The following is a 20,604-nucleotide window of genomic DNA, read 5'->3' as shown; positions in this document are numbered from 1 at the left end:
AAGGCTGTTTTGCTTTCTTATCATTTGTGCGTTCACTGGAGTAGCACTTTTTGAATTTCCTTCAAGAACTTTTCCTTTGCATTCACAACTTGGCTAACTGTTTGGCACAAGAGGCCCAGCTTTCAGCCTGTCTTGGCTTTTGACATGCCTTCCTCACTAAGCTTCATCATTTCTAGCTTTTGATTTAAAGTGAGAGATGTGCGACTCTTCCTTTCACTCGAACACTTAGAGGCCACTGTAGGGTTATTAATTGCCCTAATTTCAATATTGTTGTGTCTCAGGGAATAGGGAGGCCCGAGGAGAGGGAGAGAGACGGGGGAACGGCTGGTCGGTGGAGCAGTCAGGACACACACAACATTTATCGATTGAGTTTGCCATCTTATATGGGCGCGGTTTGTGGCACCCCAGAACAATTACAATAGTAACATCAAAGATCACTGATCACAGATCACCATAATAGATATAATAATAAAGTTTGAAATATTGTGAGAATTACCAAAATGTGACACAGAGACACGAAGCAAGCACATGCTGTTGGAAAAATGGTGCCGATAGACTTGCTCGACGCAGGGTTGCCACAGACCTTCAAGCTGTAAAAAATGCATTATCTGCGAAGTGCAATAAAGCAAAGCGCAATAAAACGAGGTATGCCTGTATAATGTAGGAACATCCAAACTAGCTTTTAATAAACCAACTTGAGTACCAGTTAGCAATCTACCTAACTCAGAAGCATTCTACCTACGATATCATAAAGCTTCATCCCAAGCAAAGTAAATTGAAGTCTGCAATGTAAATATGTTCATAGTGATTGATACCTCCAAAGTAAACAACCTTCTGAAATGTGAGGATTGTTAGGAAGATGCCTCTTCTTGTTGCTATAACACGATTGAAGAGCTGTTACAACCAAAAAGCCATTACTGGTATAGCATCTAGCTCCATGATTTTCTTTAACAAACACCTTCCCATTTTCCTAATGACTGCCTGAGTAGAGGAAGGAGTTAGGAGGAACAGAAGAAACAGGGCTGGACTCTTAAATGTTTAAGGGCCTCTAACATTTTCTCATTTGGTGGCTGTGGAACGTGGCACCTAGTGATGAAGCAAGCTCTCAGAAGAGATTTATGTAAATCTTTAGTCTGGCAGTAACAAATAACCAGTGCAAAATCTTCCCCAGAAAAATCCCAACTGAAGTTTAACCATTAAACGAGCACCAAACAGCGCAACATTTGGGTGTTTTTTTTTCCCCCTTACTGTTCCAAAAGAAGTTCAAAGTTGCTCTTGTTATTATATAGGTAATGTGTATTTTCTGATGGGGATACTGTGATAACGTCTTTTGTTGCATTTGAGATGGATCCTAGCACTGAAGTTTAATTTAGGTCTGTGAATATTTAACGCTCCTGTGTGTTTAAAAATGTAGATAATAACCTCAAAAGCATTCTCTGTTTGCTTCATGACTAAGATACTTATCCCCCAAACCAGGAATATTATACAGGTTCTTAGGTTGATATCGCAGGCAGTTTGCGAGTGAGTGTGTGTTACTTGGGTGGTTTGGTGACATGTTGTTTTGACAGACAGGTGACAGAGTATCTATCAATCACTAGGTTTATCAGTAAACTTTGTTTATTGTTGAAGAAAAAAGTAGTATCAGTCTTTGCTTTTATTTTCTTTTAAAGGAACAAGAACAGGAACAAGGAAAAGGAACAAGATAAAAATGCCAATGGCCTTTTTTTCTGTTGTATTTTTTCCCGTTTGTTTGTTTTTTTCTCACTGCGGTGTCTGTGGTATGATTTCATATACCTAAAGGAATAAATTCCTTTTTCTGTCATGAAGATGAAAAGAGAGTACCAAGATAGTACTATATTCAGGCAATATTCCTTGGTGACCTGTATCAAGCATTTCCTGAAAGTGAAGATTTGCATGTTCCATGATAATTATCTCATGTATACTTATACCTTCTTACTGTAATATCCTAATGAAAGCACTATATATATTAATAAAGCATTATATTCATAAGACCAACACTTCACACTGGTATTCATTTTACATATAAACTCCCTAACAACAATAAGAAAAAATAAAGAGCTCTACTCCAAACAGAATGCTAGTTAGTTCATCTGGCAAATTACACAAACAGAGCACATCCACAATCCTATTTGGCTACACTCTTAGGGGCATTTCATGCCTCAGTCAACCTCTTCTTCTCCCTCTGGGAACATAATTCTCCTTATCTACTCATTAACATGTAAAATTAACACTGTTCCTGAGGAATATTAGTGACAAGAATTTTAGTAATGCTCATATCAATATTAATCTGACTGCCTTTTCTATGACAATTAAGCAGATAGCATGTATCTGAGAACTATGGATGTCACAGGACTGTTATGATATAATTCTACTATCTGTTGTTTTACACAGTACTTTTAAAAGAAACAAACTATTCTACTTCAGAGGGTGAAATTTATTTTTGCATGTTCTTAACAGGGTTATTATAGTAGTTGACACTTGTAATATATAATCATGGCATGGAGTTGATTCAGCCTGGCTTATCTGAATCATTGGCCTACCTCTTTAAAATAAATCTGTCATATATATTTCTAAACAAATAGAGGAGTCAGGTGATGTTAATTGTCAGGTCTGAATATGCCTTGACTATTATTTTAAATCACACAGAGACCAGTCGTAATAARAGAACAGGACTATTGGATTTAAATCACATATTTTCAGCCTTTTCTTATTTGAAAATCCTGCCTACTTTAATTTGACAATAAAYTAGGCACCAGTATTGAAACTGAATTTTCATTGTGACTGAAGGAACAATATCTCTGTTAAGAAGAAATGATTGCAATGAAGAGGTTTGGTTCACTCATCTTCACCTTAATTGAGCTACATGACTATGAATTTTGATTCAGCCAATCCATCCAATTTCATCCTATCAAAGATCAGTATCAACAAACGATGCAGTTTTATGATATAAAAGATGGCTTAATTTGCATATTTCATTTTTCCCTTCCCCTTTTGCCTACCACTAAGTTGGCATGTCTTATTCATGCTGCCGTAAGTCCTCTTTGGAGATGAAAAGGGAACTGGCTTTGTGGGAAGTTGGGGGACACTGGATGCTCTCTGACAAGTGAAGAGACATTAGATAGGTAGCAGGCTGGAAAGCTTTCAATTCTAACTCTTTTCTTTTGGCAGTTATCTCCCAGCATTGTAATAGTGTCAAAAAAAAGCCACTAGACTAATGCAGAGATGTGAATATGTGAAGTGGAAATACAAATAGGCTATGAAGTTCTCTTCCATTGTCCTCCTGTATAAAGTCTCTGGCTAGTCTCTGAAAGGGAAAAAAAAGTAAGTATGTGTGTGTGTATATCATTGAGGTGTTATACATATGTATATATCATATGTTTAATAGCTCAACCAGTTTGTAATATTCAGACAGAAGAATTAATTTCTCAGGAAGAAAACAGAATTATATAATAATATACTCTATTAAAGCTTTTCCATGACAGTGAGTGTAAGAARCAGCAGTTTTCTTCACATAAATTATATTTTAAAGTAAGATTTAATTAATGCAGTAATTGTGTCATTCTTGTTTCCTGTATTTTTAATAATTAAATTGGTTACCTTTCCAATGTTTTTGCAAAGTGGATTTCTATCCTATAACAAAACTAGCACTTTTCCCAGATTACTCAATTACAGGAATTCAGGGAAAATTCCTAATAGATTTAATTTTCACTCACATTTAATCTTTCCATTTGTGCACATAGAGTTTTTTTTCCCTAGTTCTTGTTTCTAAAGTGTATCTCCTGGTGAACATTAGTTGCTGCTAGACCCATAGAAGCAGATATTTATTGGCACTGTTAAAACAAACTTAGTGCCTACAAAAGAGGGGATGTTTATACATTTTAATATGTCTATTTATCTTTGTATTTCTGCCAGAGTCAGTAAACAACCTGAATATCTCTCTTTTATATAGGCCATAATGACCCGAGTTCAAGAGGCTGGCAATTTTTAAATTAATTTTATCAAATATTAGTACATTTACTCCTAAAGATATTTATGATTGCTGAAAACAGTCCTGAGGTTGATTGGTTGCACTAAGTGCATAGGCAATTGCACAGTTCTAAGGCTGATGTATCATCTAGTTTATTAAATGTGACCCGTGACTTTAAACTGGTGCTGTAGTAGGCTTCACAGCAGAAACATTCAGCCTGAGAAGCCCGTTGCCCTCAACCCACTTCGTAAAAAAAAGACAGGGAAGGGTACCTTTTCCCTGGGAGGACGACAAGGGACGGCTAGCTCAGCTCCCGTGTGCGGAGCACTTAGGGCAAAGCGGGGTTGCCCTGTAACTCTTCCAAGCTGCGGCATCTCCCAAAGGAGTGGGGAAAATGCACTTAACCTGGGCAGCAGTCACCGGTGGGGCATATACCCACCCGAGCCGCGCTGAGGCGCTGAGTCCGCCCGCACGCTGCTGGGGGCGGGGCTCCGCGTTTGGATCCAGTCAACGTTCCGCGGCCGTTGGGGGGCCCAACGGTCAGTGAGGAACCCGGAGGGCAGCCTAGGAGGGAAGGGGGGCTTTAATATTTGCATGAGGACTTTTAGCGACTCTCTGTTGCAGCCCGCGGTTATCCTGTTACGGAGAAGGACTAAAGAATTGTGACCTTCCTGCTGCAGGACTGAGTTGTAATGTGAGCTAGTATTTTGAACTGTTCTTCTCTGTTAGCACTGAAGTGGTGGCTGACAGGTACTGAAATGTCATATTTGTTAAGGAACTCACTTCTCTCTTTGTGTTCAGTGCCTTCTGCTTAAAAATAAGTTTGTGATTTAGCTCACTTTTTAGCCATAAATTGCCATAACCCTATGATTGCTGTGCAGCATAAAAAGGAATTTATATCTTTTCTTGCCTACCTGGTTTTTGAACAGATTCTTGTATAGCTGGAGTGTCTTACATGAATCCTTTATCAAATCCAAGCCTTTGTTTAGGAGAGTAGGCATAAACTCTGTGACCACAATGAAAAGAGACATTTCCTATTTTGGAACACTGTTAGATTAACCCAGTTCCAGAGCAAATACAGATTACTATAACTTTTAGAGACACCAACTCCATCCCAAACTGGTGTTAGAAAAGCATAGCTTGTTGTCACATAAGCAAAAGTATCAGCAGAGGCAAAGTTTGTGTTAAACTGGTGTTTAATTTTCTTGGTCTTTTGCACACTTATGYGAAACAGGCTTTTCATTGAAGATCTCTCATTTGTCCCCTTCTGAAAAACTTCTGAAAATGTGACCTGAGTTGACAGAATGTAAAAAATCGGCAGAGTATCTTTCTCAGGGGCATATAGTGTCACTATCATCAGTTATCTGACTTAAGTGGGACCACTGTTTGGTTCTAAAGACAATGAACACATTTATTCATATAAATGGGTTGGAAGACTGTGCTATAGTTCTTTGAACCTTTGTCCAAAAAAATGCATATGAAATAACATAAGTGGAAGAAATGTCATACCCAGTGGATGAGCTGTGCATGATGAATAAGTGCTAGAATTTTTTTTTTTTTTAACTTGCAGTGTTTTTTCTATATTAGCACTACCACGAGTACAGAAAAAGGGCAATCTTTCCTGAAAGGGTATCGTACAAACACTAAGAGTCTTCTTCAGAAACTAATGAAACTTTGCAAAGGGTCTGAGATAGACATATTTTTCCCCACAGCATTCCAAAGGCAGAAAGTGAAACAGAGGAAAAATCACAACTGTTCAAAAAGTGGATACATATGGTTCTCAACAAATCTTGTAAGCTTAAAGTTTGCTAAGTCTAAACAAAAATATCTAAGAAAAGTCTAAACAAAAATATCTTAAAAAAAATTTTAGTGGAAGTAGTGTCACTGGAATGTCCACAGTTAGTTGGACATCGCACAGCAAAGGATAAACTTGTTCTGGCAGAAGGATGGGTAATGGAATGACCACTATAGATCAACTGTTTCCTGTACTAATCTTAATTAATTTGATTTTATGAAGAACAGAGTGACTGAGGAGACTGCTACAATCTGAATGTTATATGCTTCTTGGATCTTTAAAAGTTTGTAGCTGCCAATAAATGTCACGGTTGATCAACAGTTGGTATAGATGGCTGAAACCATCCAGTGATTCCTGAGTGTTCTTTGCATTATCAGCTTTTACAGACTTTTTAAACTCAGTTCACAAATATGTGGAGCAGTAGCAATAGTAATTTTTGCCATTTCTCTGGCAAAAATCGCTAATCAAACCTGTCACGTACTTCTAACAGCAAGCAAGCATTCGCAGATAGCATCGTTGATCATATATTTGGAACATGTCTATTTTGTAGGCAGCTGGAGAAATCACGCAAAATGAGATTTTTTTTTTTTTGGCTCAGAAATCCTCCCAGTAGTATCCTTCATTCTTTCTGATTTTAGTGTGTTAAGAATCTTGGACTGAAAGCTCTGAAACAGCTACAGGAAAGGGGTGGTTCTTTTTCTAGACCACCTTGTTAGTGTATCATCTTTATCTTGCCTTCTAGTTTTGAGAATGCAATTTATTCTCTATGCCAACTCGCTCCTTGACTTTCTACTAAGAATGACATTAATAACACCAATTCTGGTGATAGTTTGTGATGTGGATATTTATCCACTAACACTCTGGACCAAACCCATCAATTCAGTTCATACAGGGTACAAAATAGTCATTGGGCAGCAGTCCTTTTCAGCCTTTATTATCTAGGGTCAGAAGTGAGCCAATGACCTTTACATGAAAGGCACTGTTGCCTGTCTGAGCCATCATAGTAAATGCTCATTTAAAATACTATTTGAAAACCGCTGAAGATACACCATAGTCACTAATCAAAGAATAGCTTTAGTGCCTCAAAAATGTGGAGCAAGTTACAGCCATCAGAATAAATTATAACTGATTTTGAGCAGTCGTTGAAGAAAAAGTTCAGAGGCCATGACAGAGAGAGACCTTGGGATGGGAYGATACATTACTAATACAGTCTGTTAGGTCCTGTCTTGGCAGTATATATTTACAGTGGGTTCAAAATACCTATTAAGTATTCTTACAGTTCTTATCTGAAGTGACCAAAGAATCTGTGGCACACTTAGCACTGATTGGCATGTTTTAAGAAAGTTTGATGTTTTGTTCAGTAGGTTTTTTTGGCATGTAGTGAGTATGCATATACATATATATGTACATATATATAGACATACATGTTTTCTATCTTTTCCACTGTTATGCCATTATTTGCAGGACATTTTTCCCCTCCCATTTCCACTGAGCCCTCCTAAGAACAGACCCTGAGGCAAAATACCTGCAGGTTTGCCTGACATTGTGACAGTCCAAATAATTCAGAAGGAATACCAAAGAATTGTTTCCCCCATTTTGTTTCTTTATTTCCCTTCCTCCTTCCTTGCAATTTCAGTGCCTTTATTAATGATAGACTACCAATAATTTCTTTTGATTCTAATCCTACTGCACCTTCATCTATCAAAAGAATAGGCAATTAGACCAGTGCTAAACAGTTTTAAACCATGGATTGCTTACACTCCTGTTCCTTTAGGCCCAGGATTCATCTTGAATTCCAGAGTTCAGATGTAGCTAGTTATTATGTCACACTAAAACTTGCTGTAACACTGGTCCTCTAAAGGACTGTACCATAGGAATATGTTGCAACACTTGTATTTCAGGATACTATAGAGACTTTCATTCAGTGTGTTAACAGTACTGTTGTCTTCCTGCAGGGACTATTCACATGCCTGAAGCATGTTACATGATGTCTGAAGCTGCATCTGTGTGCTTATTTTAGCACACAACAGGGAGCTATGCTTGAAATGGTGAGAGACAGATATCTGTTTTTTCCTGTAAGGAGTAGAATGCTTTCCAGAGTAYATTTGGATAGTTTGAGATGCTGCCCATTTTGACAGGCAAATCAATGTTATTCAAAACAGTTTGTAGGTGTTCATGGCAGCCTAAGAATTAACACCTGTAGCCTATCTGAAAATATCTGCCACTGGCTGGTAAGTAAAATACTCATGGTGTTCTGTGAGTGAATCAGAGGTATTTTAAATAGATACTGAATTATTGCTGCCAAGTGTTGAAAGGTAGCCTGATTCTTGAAGCTAAAAGGACTTGGGAAAAGCTTAATTAGTTCTCAAGTGATGGTGGACATGCATCAAATCCACATATTCATTGAACTTCCGGAAAAGGGTGAAGGAAGAAATATGCTTGTTCACTTCTAGTTGAGAGTCATTTTGAGTAGCGATGGGTGGGAGTTTCCAGGTATTCAAAGCTAAGGACTACTTAGTAGCTCTAATTATCTAAGTGTATGAACTCTATGACACAGTAYTGAAAATTCCAAGCAGTCTTTGAGATATCTTTGTATTCCTTCCTCCAAACATTCCTTTTTCCAAAATTAAAACCTTATTTGAATTCTTCATATAAAATAAAAATTTCAGTCCCTATTTAGAATGCAGACTTTGTGGGGAGATCACAGTGGGAAGGAAAACATAAAAAGTAGTTTAACTTACTGTTATTTTTAGCTTTTGGATTTGGGGTTAGTGTCTTGTGGTCCTGAGCAGTTAAAAGAACTCAATACAGCTGGCGTGTAGCAGAGTTGTCTCAAAGTTTGACTATACAGGCTTGGTGCAAAATGGCAGACTTTTCCTYATTTCATATACCAGAATTTATTTTTATGCAAGGAAAACCATAATGTCTGTTGTAAATTCCTTTGTTCTAGGTAATACAGTGGAGGAAAACAGTTGTGATCCCCAAATTACTTCTTTTTGTTGTTCACCTTGCAAAGGTAAGTCTTTCTCCTGTAATACAGATATGTTCCAAAAGGTTATAGGTTGATCAGATTTGTGACAAGTTACTGTAGAATCTTTCTCTAAAATTAGGAACTTTTATTCATAAGAATTCAAGTGTCACATATTAAAGAAAGTTATTATAGTAAACATAACCTTTCCTTATAATTATTAATAAAATGCTTCACAGTTCTAGGTTCAGTTAGTTTATTCATCTATCTAAATCTTTCCAAAGACCTGTGCACTTTCAGTAACTCTGTTTTATGCCTTTACGTTTAATTTATTCCAGACTGTCTTTGTTAGAAAATCCCATATAAGATCTTAAAAATCTGGGTTCATGGCATTAATATAGTCGAAGATGAAAATATAGCTTCATGATTAGTCTTTCTACCTGCTTTTATCTGCAAAAAAATTGGAAGCGGTGTAGCATCCACAACAGGAGAAACAATGTCACTTTATTTCTGGAAAGTGCACGTCTGACTGACTGAATTACCTGCACAGATAATATGCTAATAAAATGGCTTGGTCTATATTAAATTGGATTGCCTATCAACTTGCTCCTGAAGGAAGAAGCCTTGATATGTGAAACTGTTATCTATGCAAGACTGTTTTCATTTAACAAGTAATTCATTGTAATTAAAATAAAAATGAAATGGCTTTCACTGTAGCATCCTAAGAGAGTTTACCAAAGCAATACCTTAACTGTCTGAAGGCAGAGGTAATTTTGTATCCAATAAGGTATTTATGGAAATATGTCTATTCTTTCCCAAAGCAGAAAATGATATATCTTTTTATTACGTTTTCTAACAGGTAGGAAGATTTTTGTAACTGAAATTCTTAGGTAGTACATATTTTATGGATTCTGAGAACACGTGATTAAAATTATAGTGTGTTCAGCAAAGGTGGACCAGAGGGGCCTTTGGCAAGAAATCTTTTAGCATCACCTGTACTTTCAATGGCTTTTTGATAATTTTATAAAGACAAAAGTTCACACACAGTTTTCGCATGGGGTGAAAGGAGAACACTGTCGAGGTCTACTTGGGTTTATGTGTCTATTCTGTGCTTACAGAATAGGTTATTTTATGTTCTGCTTAAAAAAAAAAAAATCCAATGTAGGCTGTTTTGAAACAGGAAAACTGTAATTAACAGCATTGACTGATAGTTACATTAACAGCTCATCAACAGCAAATCTGAGACCATCTGTTCTTTAGTGGTCTGAAAAGGTTAACAACATATGGATGCCACCACTTGCCACATAGTATAATACAGACTTGCCAGGATGAAAGAATGGTGCTGTAGTGCAGGACTTCTGGCAAAGTATATTGTGCTGAAGTTCAATTTATGCTGCCAGAAGTGGCCACACAGGACACAGTTTTCCCAGGCAGGTACAACATTAACTAATGTAATTTTTTTTCTGGCAATGTGGGTTAAGCAGACTCAATCAGCAAGTGGATAAATGTCAAGTTAGGAGACAGGTAATAGGTGTTACTGAGGTCTTGGGCTTTTTTTTTTTTTTTTTGGTAGGAACTATGGATTAACAAAAAGAAACGTTTTTAACAAATTATAGAAAATTCTGAGTATGTGAAGAACAACTCTAAGTTTGATTAATCAACAGTGTATTACTTATCCTCTATAGAAAAATAATTTTTCCTTTGTTCTGCTGTGTATTTATCTACTTTCAACATATTGTCTTAAAATGAATAGTCTGTATTTGTATGGAGCCTGGCACAAGGGGTTGTGGTTCCCAATCAACCTGTGATTATGTGTTTCTGTGACATGTTAATGTCAGGGCTTTGAGTGTGCTCATAAGCCTTAATTACCCTGGCCAGTGTCACCTGGGACCTTCACTCACACCCCTTCCTGCCTAGGGGCTCCATTTAAGGTCAGCCCTGGGCCTTCAGAGCCTTACTGAGCTATTTTGGGGGAAGTGTTGGTCTTCTGCTCAGCTATAACCATGCCTACACCTGGCTGTGGACTCCATTGATCTTGATCTGTGGACTGTCTTCCCCACTTGACCTTGGCCTCATCATTGTTGACCTGCCTGGTGATCACTCAGCTCTGTCTGACCCTGTCAGACAATTTAACATCAATTTACTGTCACCAGACCTGATCTTCAGGTCCAAACTCTGACCTGCAACTTGACTTGTAAGTTGACCTTGGACCTGCCTCATTGCCACGCACTTGTCTGATGATCTGGGCTTTTGACTGGACCTGGCTACCATCCCGAGGCCTGCCATGCTTGCTTTGCTAAGGGGCTCTGAGATGGGCACCTGTCCTGCCAACTGTGTTATCACACTCTGCTCCTGGCTCCCAATCCCTAAGGGAGCTGTTCCCTGGCAGTTAGTACATGAAGAAGCAGCTCTTACAATATGTATATGTCTTGCAAGATGATTATGTAAATTTTTTTTTTAGATTGTTTCTTTGCCTCTTTATCATCAGCAGCATAGTTTTGATCTTCAGGAAGAGAAAGTGAAAGTGTATGTGTGCAATTCAGAAAAGCTGGGTTCGTGTTAGAGACACAATAATGATACTCCAACTCTCTTTGCTGTAGAAAGACAGGAGAGGTAACTGTAGTTCTGTCCATCTTGTTTTTTATATAGCTTATTTTAAAGGCTCTGTGAGTCTGTAGGATAAAATAAACTTGTTTGGGATGGGTAAAATGGGCTGGGGAAAGACTTCTTATGCTTGTGATTATCTGGGAAGTAGGACAGTCATAAGGAAACAGAAGTGAGAAGTAGGTAAGTTATGGTAAACATACAGGTTTAAAAATGAGGGAGAAAAGGAGAGGTAAGAGTGAGGTGGTTTGAAGACAAGAAGTGGTGGAAATGCTGGGGAGAAAAGGGGTTTCAGTCCTCTGCTGGGTGGATTTCACATGTAGAGAATTCCAAAAGGAAAAATGAGGAATCGGAAAAGCTGACTGCATTAGAGAATATGAATCAGACAAATGGTATGCCTTAGAAAACTGAAAATGGATTAAAAGCGAGTGTTGAGAAGCCATCTCCACACATTATTGATGTCTACAGCAAAGAAGGCTCCTTAGTAGATATGGACCTGACTCTTCATCCCACCATTTTGAAGGAGAGTGATTCTCAGAGTGATTTGGGTATGGCTCTTGACAGGTGAGAACACTTGAGGGCTTGTGTTGGTTGGAATTACCTATTTGACTCTAATGTAGGCTAATTCACAGGAAGGTGGAAAATCTGTTTAAGAAGCTGAATAAATACTGTAGAGATGAACTCTGTGTTGCAGTGGCTCTGCTTTTATCAGTTTATAACTGCTAGAATGTGTCAAGGCTCTTCTGCTGTCCTGCAGAACTCTTCAGCCTCTTTTTTTTTTTTTTTAGGCATGAACTCACTGCAGTACTTGTATATTTGAATTAATAACTCTAGATCATTTGTGAAGTCTGTCACTGTGGAAGCATTGTACTTCAAACATCACCATCACTCTGTTCACATGGTATAGACTTATCCAATGTTTTAGTTGCATAAGCAGCTGGCTTCTGGTTGCACTAGTGTTATGATCTTAGTACAGTTATCTCTCAGGACAAAAAAACAAGGTAACTTCTCCCAGGGTAGAAAATCAGCATCTGTTTCAAATTTATTATCACAGAGTGAAGTAGAGTGGAACAGTTCTTTTAACAATGAATCGTCGGAAACATCTCTGATCAATTTAAAAAAAAAATCACTAAACTATTTCTGAGCAGTTGAGCAACTTCTAGAGCAAGAAATAACATTTCTATCTGCAAAGAGGAACAACTGAATAGGGATTATAGATTAGAGAAGTTTATTCATAATAGTGTTGTAAGAGGAACAAGCAGAAGAATAAAATTACTCAGCAGAACATTTTATGTACGTGTCCTTATGGAAGACAAAAGGAAGAAACATGCAAGAAATATGTGGAATAAGGAAGAGGAACTGAAAGTCTCAACACAGCATGAAAATTATGCTTAATTAGCATATAGAGACTTGAAGGAATAATCCACATGCTTTGAATCTTGAATTTGAAAGGAAAGTTTAAGCATCTGTAAATGCATGGAAGAAAGAGTAAAAGCACTCTTGTGGTGCATATCTGCTACAGACTCCCAAATAAGGCAGCTCAGGTTTCGGAGACTTTTTGTGAACAATCATTAAAATCATAGACTTGGTAGTTCAGTCTAATTCCCAAGACACTGGTTGAGAAAGGTTTATAGTAGAATACAGACTACATTGTACTTTTTTTAAAAAAATACATTGGTTTAAAGCATAATTAAAATTATATAACAAAATTGGCAAAGCAAAGAAAGGGAAGGCTAGTCTAGAAAGGAGAACAATTACTAGGGAGGAATTAGTTGAGAATGTGCTGGTAGAATGCAACTTTGAATAAATGCAAGGTAATAAATGCTGGTAGAATGGAAGATTTGAATAAACTTAGGTAAGCAGTGGGTTGCACTCCATGTGAACTTAAGCTAAAGAGATGGAGTTAGAGAGACCTCAAAAAAACCAACAGTTTCCCCTTTCTTAAACTTTAATATGAAAAAAAAAAAAAAAAAAAAAAAGTGTAGCAAGAGACCAGTTTGGATAAATCTTATCCAAATTCTTAAGTTATGTCAAAAATGAAGTGCACAGAAAGGAAGAACTAAGATTATTAAGGGTCACTACACAGAGACCAAAAATAGAAAGGTTAGGGTAGAACATTAGATACAGCTAGTAAAAGTACTCGGACATTATTTCTGTCTCCTAGTACCAAGGAAAATGTTTTTTATCTCTATTCAGTGAAAAGGAAAAGTTACTGAGAGAGAAGTCTAAGACAGTCCAAGTATTTGATACTCTTTTTCCCACACTTAAAAAAAAAAAAAAAAAAAGCAACTGTAATTAGTTGAATAATGCAATTAATTTTAATGACAAAAAGGGGAAATTAGGCTATAATAGGAAAAGAACGTAAAATAGTTGGGTTATGTGTTGTCAAGTTAGTTGAGCAATGTTAAATTCATCCAACTGGCTGACTCAGTCTCAGAGCCATTAACAATGGTCTTTGAGCTGCTGGAGGATGGGTGAGGCTCTGAAAGACTGCAAGTGTTGTCCTTCATCACTGAAAATGTAAGAGCTGGAGAATTACAGGTGAATCAGCTTAACTTCAATTCCAGGAAAAACAGTAAAACAAACATAGTTCTTAAAAGCACCTGCAGGATAACAAGAAACAGTCAACATGTATATGTCAAGAAAAAATCTTACCAGGCCAATTTAATTTCCTTCTATGGCAGGATAACAAGCCTTGTGGTTAGAAGAGAAGCAGTAGATGCATATCTTGATGTATGTATATATATTAAAAAAAAAAAAAAAAACTTTTGAGACTTTTATAACATTCTCATGAGTAAGCCAGGGAAACTTACCCAAAGTTGTGCAACTGGTTAGAAAACAGCACTCAAAGAACAGATATCTATGTTTCACTTTTATATGGGAGGTTATATCAAGCAAGTTTCTTTAGGAATCTGACCTGGGATCTGTTCCTACTAAATATATTTGTTAATGATCTGGATGATGGAACAGATAATGTGCTTGTTAAATTTTAGACAACAGTAAACTGAGAAAGGCTGCATAGAAGGCAAAATTTGCTTCTTGTTAAATTGGAGTTAAAGGTCTGAAAGAATAGAATGCATTTCAATAGCAAGGTGCTATACACAGGAATAATCAACTGCAGGAATTTAAAATGTTTTCCAGTAGAAGTTCTTCAGGAAATGATTTAGGAATTACTTTAGATCACAAGTTAAATGTTAGTCAATAAGACTGTGCTATTTTATGAAAGTAAATACATTAGGATTATTTAGCAGAACTGATGCTGTACCAACAGGCCTATTTAAGAGCCAGTCCATGCTCAGTACAATCTAATCTGTTTTGCTGTTTTTTCTCTGCTATTTGCATGCTCCAGTCTCCAAGCAAGTATCTCTCAGCAAAAATTTTCTGCAAGTCAGCCATTGTGTGTAATGACGTCACTGATAGATTGGTTAATGAAAACAATATAAGAATGAATATATTAGGTTATTAAATGAAACTAGTCAGAGGCAGGTTCAAAAAAAACAAGAGAAGTTGGGTGGGTCTTCATACAATGTGGTCAAGTTGTGAAAGTTCTCATTGTGGGATAATGTGAATGCTAAAAATTTGCATGAGTTTAAAGAAGAAAAAAAGAGAACAAATTCTTGGTAAGAAAAATCCAAGATCACCACTACTGACTCAGAAAATCATTAAGCTGCAAACTGTTGGGGATTTGGAGAATATGATAGGGAAATATCATCACTGGATTCCATGAAAAGACTGGATATTGAGTTAGATGGACTTGTAACTTAGTCACCTGTTAGTTTTCTTTGATACCCTTCTTGCACTGGAAGAGTGAAGCATWGTTTTCCTATTACCTTACACTCTTCATTATTATTTTAAGTAGACAGAACTAGAAAGCATAAAGATTGTTAATAGGAATTCAGATAATGGCTAAAATAGAAAGTATTGGCTTCAAATTCTGTGCCTGAGATTCTCAAACTGTAAGTTGAAAATAATTGTTAGTTTATTAAAGTTATAAAGAATAATTCTCCTTGCACATGCATGAGATAATATTGGGTCCAGTGAAAAACTCTGCAAGGAGCTGAATATAGAGAAAAAAATTAGAAAGCAAGCCATTCAACCTTTCCTCTAAAGAAAAAAGAGTGCATTTTGTAAAAGGAACAATGTAATGAAAGAGTGCATGAACTTTACTTGCATTTGGATACAAGAAGGGCTTGTCACTATAAGAAAGGAAAACTGAAGCTGGTTACATATATGTGACTTTTTACCTAGGTTTACTAGATCACCTGCAGATTGCAAGTTATGAAGGTAAAATTTTGCTGAATTTGATGCATGGAATAAGTTTTCATTTCTAGAACAAATTATGATTAAGTGCTTCTTGGTCACAGTGATACTGCAGSCAGTGATCCTATGGTAAGTTGTAGCTGTGTATGGAAGTCTAATTTCATGTTGTGTGAAAGATATTGACCGCCTGACTTTTAAATCTTAAATTCCTTGTTGACAGAGATGATATTAATGTTAAAGAAATATTTTTTAGCAGGAGACCATAAACTACATATGCAATGTTTTGATCTAGACATAGCTAGATTGTTCCAGATTTTGTCTGTCAAAGCACTTGTTCAGCTTTCCTCTAACCAATGTCCTTCACCATATTAGAAATGGTAGTTACTCTCCTTTGGCTTGCCAATTGCATGTTTGGATGAGATGTAGTATGCATGCTAACTGTCTCCTGTCCATGTCTGAATTTTTTCAGCTAGAATTAGTTAAAAAGAATTAGGAGTGTAAAACTCAAATAGGTGGAAGGGACACTAACTATTTAAACTTATGAAAGTTGTCCTACACCTTCTCCCTCCCATTTCATACCCGTGAATGGGCATGCGTGCTAATTGGCTGGCATTAAATGCAAAGTATGCAAGTCCTCACATTTTCATCTTTATGCCTTAAGCTTACTGCACTGTGGGTTCTAAGTCTTGCTTTGGAATAAACTCTTCTGTGGTATATTAAGCATGTGTGTGGTTAATACACACCTAAGTAAAATTAAAAAAAGGACTGTAACTGCCTCACTGAGAGATAGCTTCAATGAGATTCTGAAAGTACTGGAAATAAATGCATTGTATCTGCTAGCTGAGTTTTCAAGTACTCTCCAGCAATCTGAGCTAGCTTCTGTGACCATCCTGAAGGTTCTGTTTGTGTCTACCGTATCAAGAGAAAGTCCTATATTAGTAGAACACTGCACTCACAACCCTCTCAAATATTTTTGCCCTTCTTTTGGGGGGGGGGGGGAGGAGAAAAGGAGAGAATAGAGCTCCAGTGATAGGTCCTTATCTCTCAACTAGAAATTAGCACACTGCCTTGCAGGAATTGCCTATCAGGAAGTTTACAGGATCCATATCTGAGACATTCAGCAGTGTTTGGATACTATAAACCTGAAGTGCTACTTGAATGACTTTAACATTGCAATTGAATAGAAATATGACTTGATCTAGGAAGGTCTTTTAAATATGTCCAACATAATTATAGCATTCTAACCTTTCAACCTTCTTGCAGAGGTCCCTAATTTTTCAGCTTTGGGCCATTTTTCATTTAGAGTTTTTAAAGTTTTTTTTTTTTTTTAATAGAATGGTCATCTTCATATCTTAATAAAACAAAAATTGAATTATATGCACTACTGGGCAAGCATGACATGACTTTTGCTAGCATATGTAAGGTGTGAAAAGCTGTGGGGAAATCCTATTCAGTTTAGGTTCCACTTGAGAACCCTGCAGTGCACTGGAAATGGATTCAGTCTTAATGGTACTGAAAAAGGTAGAARCTGGGGAGTGGTGGGAATCACTGATCTGAACCTAATTAAAAAGACCTGATAAAAATTCTAGAAAGCCAGATGGCAAAGTCAATTTCTCAGTATAATGCTGGGCAGAGACAGAATATGATTAGCTGTTGACATTCTACAAGGGTAGAGTGATGATATTAGCAAGGAAACCAAAGTATTTCTTTAACAGTAGTAACTTTGCATTTATAACTATTTTACACCTGAGTTAAAGATTAATCTAAATCATTTATTTTCCAGAAGGTATCAGATATGATAGTTTTCTCAAATGTCAGTGCAAAACTCACAAGGTGGATATCTTGATACAAATTTTTTTACTTTGGCTATTGAAGGCTAGGCATACATATAGTGTTTTGAACTTCAAAGCTGAAATCAAACAGCAGTTACAGATGCTGGAACAGAATGAGTATTTATTTAGGTGTTTGTATCTGTATTTGTGTGCCTGTTTTTTTGCTAAGCCTCTGCTGAATTAGGGAAAGGTTTTGAAAATGGATATTTCCTGTACCTCTGTACAATGTCTCTGTCCCTTCAGCTGAGCTGTTTAGTTTTTGCATAAAACACTTAATAGGCCAAAGGGAAAATATGCAAATGGTTTGATGGCCTGATAGCTAGGATAATCAGGCTGGAGAAAGGACTTCCAAGGTCTTCTAGCTCTAGTGAAAGCATATTATATAAAGTATCTGCAAGAGAGACTGGGAGCACCCAATCTAAGAATAGACTAGTTGATTTGAGAGTTTTCTTGAGAGGCAGAAGGTACAAGTTCAAATCCTTTTAGAGGAGGAGTTGAATCTAGTTCCCACATATACCAGACAAAAGTGGTCTAATCCCATAGCTAGAGTAAAGAAGAAATGACAATACACCATCATTTCCTGATTGTCTTCCCTTGAATTGCTTTAGCTATAGGAATTTGGAACAAAGTTTTTGAGTCAATATGTTGCTTCATCCAGAGACCTAGAGTGAATGACAGTGTTGGCAGGATTATGAGCTCGTGTTTAATTTTGGTTTAAGAAATGATCACTTGGATATGGTTGATGTTGGGGTTTGGGTTTGGGAAAAGAATCGAAAAGCTTTGTTTATTGTTGAATTAACCAAGCAATTATATCTAACTGCTGGGCATTCCAAATCATAGAGACCTGAAGACTAGCATAAATATAAGCTATTGGCCCCTTCTTAATTTTTTTATGAAACAGCTCCTTTAGATGTGTTCAAGGCTACAGTCATAGCATGTGTGAAAAGTTAGGAAAAGAATCTACTAATTGAATATTTTGCTGTACGCTAAGTGGCCTGGATTTCAAGAGGTGGTGATAGCGTCAGCTAGGATTAATGACTGATGCTTAGCTTCAGTCTAGGCACTCATCTGAGTATGTTAAAGCTAGTATTATGGCTGGATTTGGGGTTAGGCTAGATTTCACATTCAGTTTTTCCCTGTGCTCAGTGAAGTAACTTTTATTGTGCAACGCAACATAACCAGGATCGCTTTTAACTTTCCTAAAGTGTTACTAAATGTATTGTTATATATGTCTTTCTTGTATTTCTTTACCCATAAAAAGAAACGATATTCATTAACTGCTAGTATTTCATGTGGTAGTAGTTTGCATCAAAATATTATCCAGTTATATGTATGAATAAAATATTAGTTTCTAACATAACCATTACACATCCAGGCTCACAAGTTCAGACAATATAAAACATAAATCAGAGCTCTTAAACTTGAATAACTAGTAGGTTTGATGACCTGCAATTCAGGCAGTCCAGATTTAAATGAACTGTTGTTTAAGAACAGATGAATCTTCCTTAAACTACATTATTTAAAGTAGTTTTAAGTGCTGGGCTAAAGGTGAGACAGCTGATAGAAATGTACAAAAATAAAATGCAAGGCAAACATATGTAGGTTGTCCATTCAGCAGTAAAGTATACAGTGCMATAGAAATAGTCCTGAGTAACTGATCATTGAAATCTTGCTTGTTTAGTTTTCTGGTAAAACTAGAAGTAAAACTGTTGACAAGCAAATAGCAATATTCATGTTCCAGCTTCAAAATCTAAAGGAAGCTGAATGGTTCTGTTTCAGTTATATGTTCTAACTCAAATTTTCTTTAAAAAAAAAAAAAATCAGTTGAATGTTTTGTCTGTCTGCACCATAAACTCTAAAGGACTGGCTAAATATAGGACTTAGCTCATAGCTGTTATTTACTTGTACACTATAGTGCCTTATTAAACTTCATTATCCTAATATCTCAAATTATCTCTGGCCATGCTGAATGTTCAAACAAGAAAAGCTCTTCTTACTAAGTGATAATTGATGACTTGACATAGATAAGGAGTCTCCCTTAAACAGGCTGCAGCTTGGGATAATTACAGTTTCAATAACTGATTGCCGATTCTGGTTACTGTGCAAGACAACTGTTACTAATACATTATTCTTTATATAAATACAGTTCCTATGTTGTTCACAGTGTAAAAATTCGCTGCAATGACAACCCTTTCTCTATTCTTAAGATAGTCATTTATAGGCCTGAAAACTTCCCTACTGTAGAAGTGTAGCAGCATTTACCTATTACCTGCTAGCTTTCTTAATTAAGAGTGAAATTACTGCATGGTATCTATTAAAATGTGTATGTGTATATATAGTCCAATAAGGTATTTTGTAGGTGGTTAGATCCAATTTAATTTTCCAGCATTTTGAAAGCTGTTTCTGTGCCTTTAATTTGTTTTTGCATTGCAGAGACATTGAGATATTTTTTCTAATTCAAATCACTAATGCAATTTTTATTTTTGAAATTGAAATTGCAGTATTTCAGTCTTTGGAGTGAGAGCCACTTGTAAGCCTTCGTTGCCTTAGTCTTATGATTCCTAATAGCTTTGAATGTATAGTATTCTAGATCTGCATTTCTTGATGCTGTAGTTAATTCTGTTTTATAGTACAGTGCATCTGCAACACTACTGGGGGGGGGTAATGTCTGTGATGATCTCATCACTGGATCAAAGCCTCAGCGTAATATTCTTGGGCAGGCCCCTCCGGACTTCCACTACGATCAGCATTTTGTGCGTACAAAAAAATGTTCATTCAGGATGTAAGCAAAGAAGGAAGAAAAGAGTACTGTAAAAAATTTCATACTTTTAATTATGAGTAAAAGAAATAAAAAGTGGTTTATGGCATCAACTTTTCATGATGTCTGCTTACCATCTTTGCCTGTAATGACCAAAACCCCCAAACGAGCTTTCTATTGTTTTAGGGAGGAAAAAGCTTGAAAAAATGAAGCTTAATGTTGAAGCTCTATTTTAAACACTTTTTTTTTTTTTTTTAACAGTCCTGACAAGAAAATCAAGAATTTTTTAAATTTCTTTCAGGCACTACTTTCTTCTACTTAATTCTCTCCCATTACATGAAAATRTCTTTATTTTATGTAATATAAAAGCTCCTCCTTACTGAGATCCAATAGAATGTA

Source organism: Apteryx rowi, unplaced genomic scaffold (genome assembly GCF_003343035.1).
Source record: "Apteryx rowi isolate R43461 unplaced genomic scaffold, aptRow1 scaffold_59, whole genome shotgun sequence".
NCBI classification, from domain to species: domain Eukaryota; kingdom Metazoa; phylum Chordata; class Aves; order Apterygiformes; family Apterygidae; genus Apteryx; species Apteryx rowi.
The sequence above is the reverse complement of the archived record's forward strand: the minus strand, read 5'-3'. Positions refer to the sequence as shown.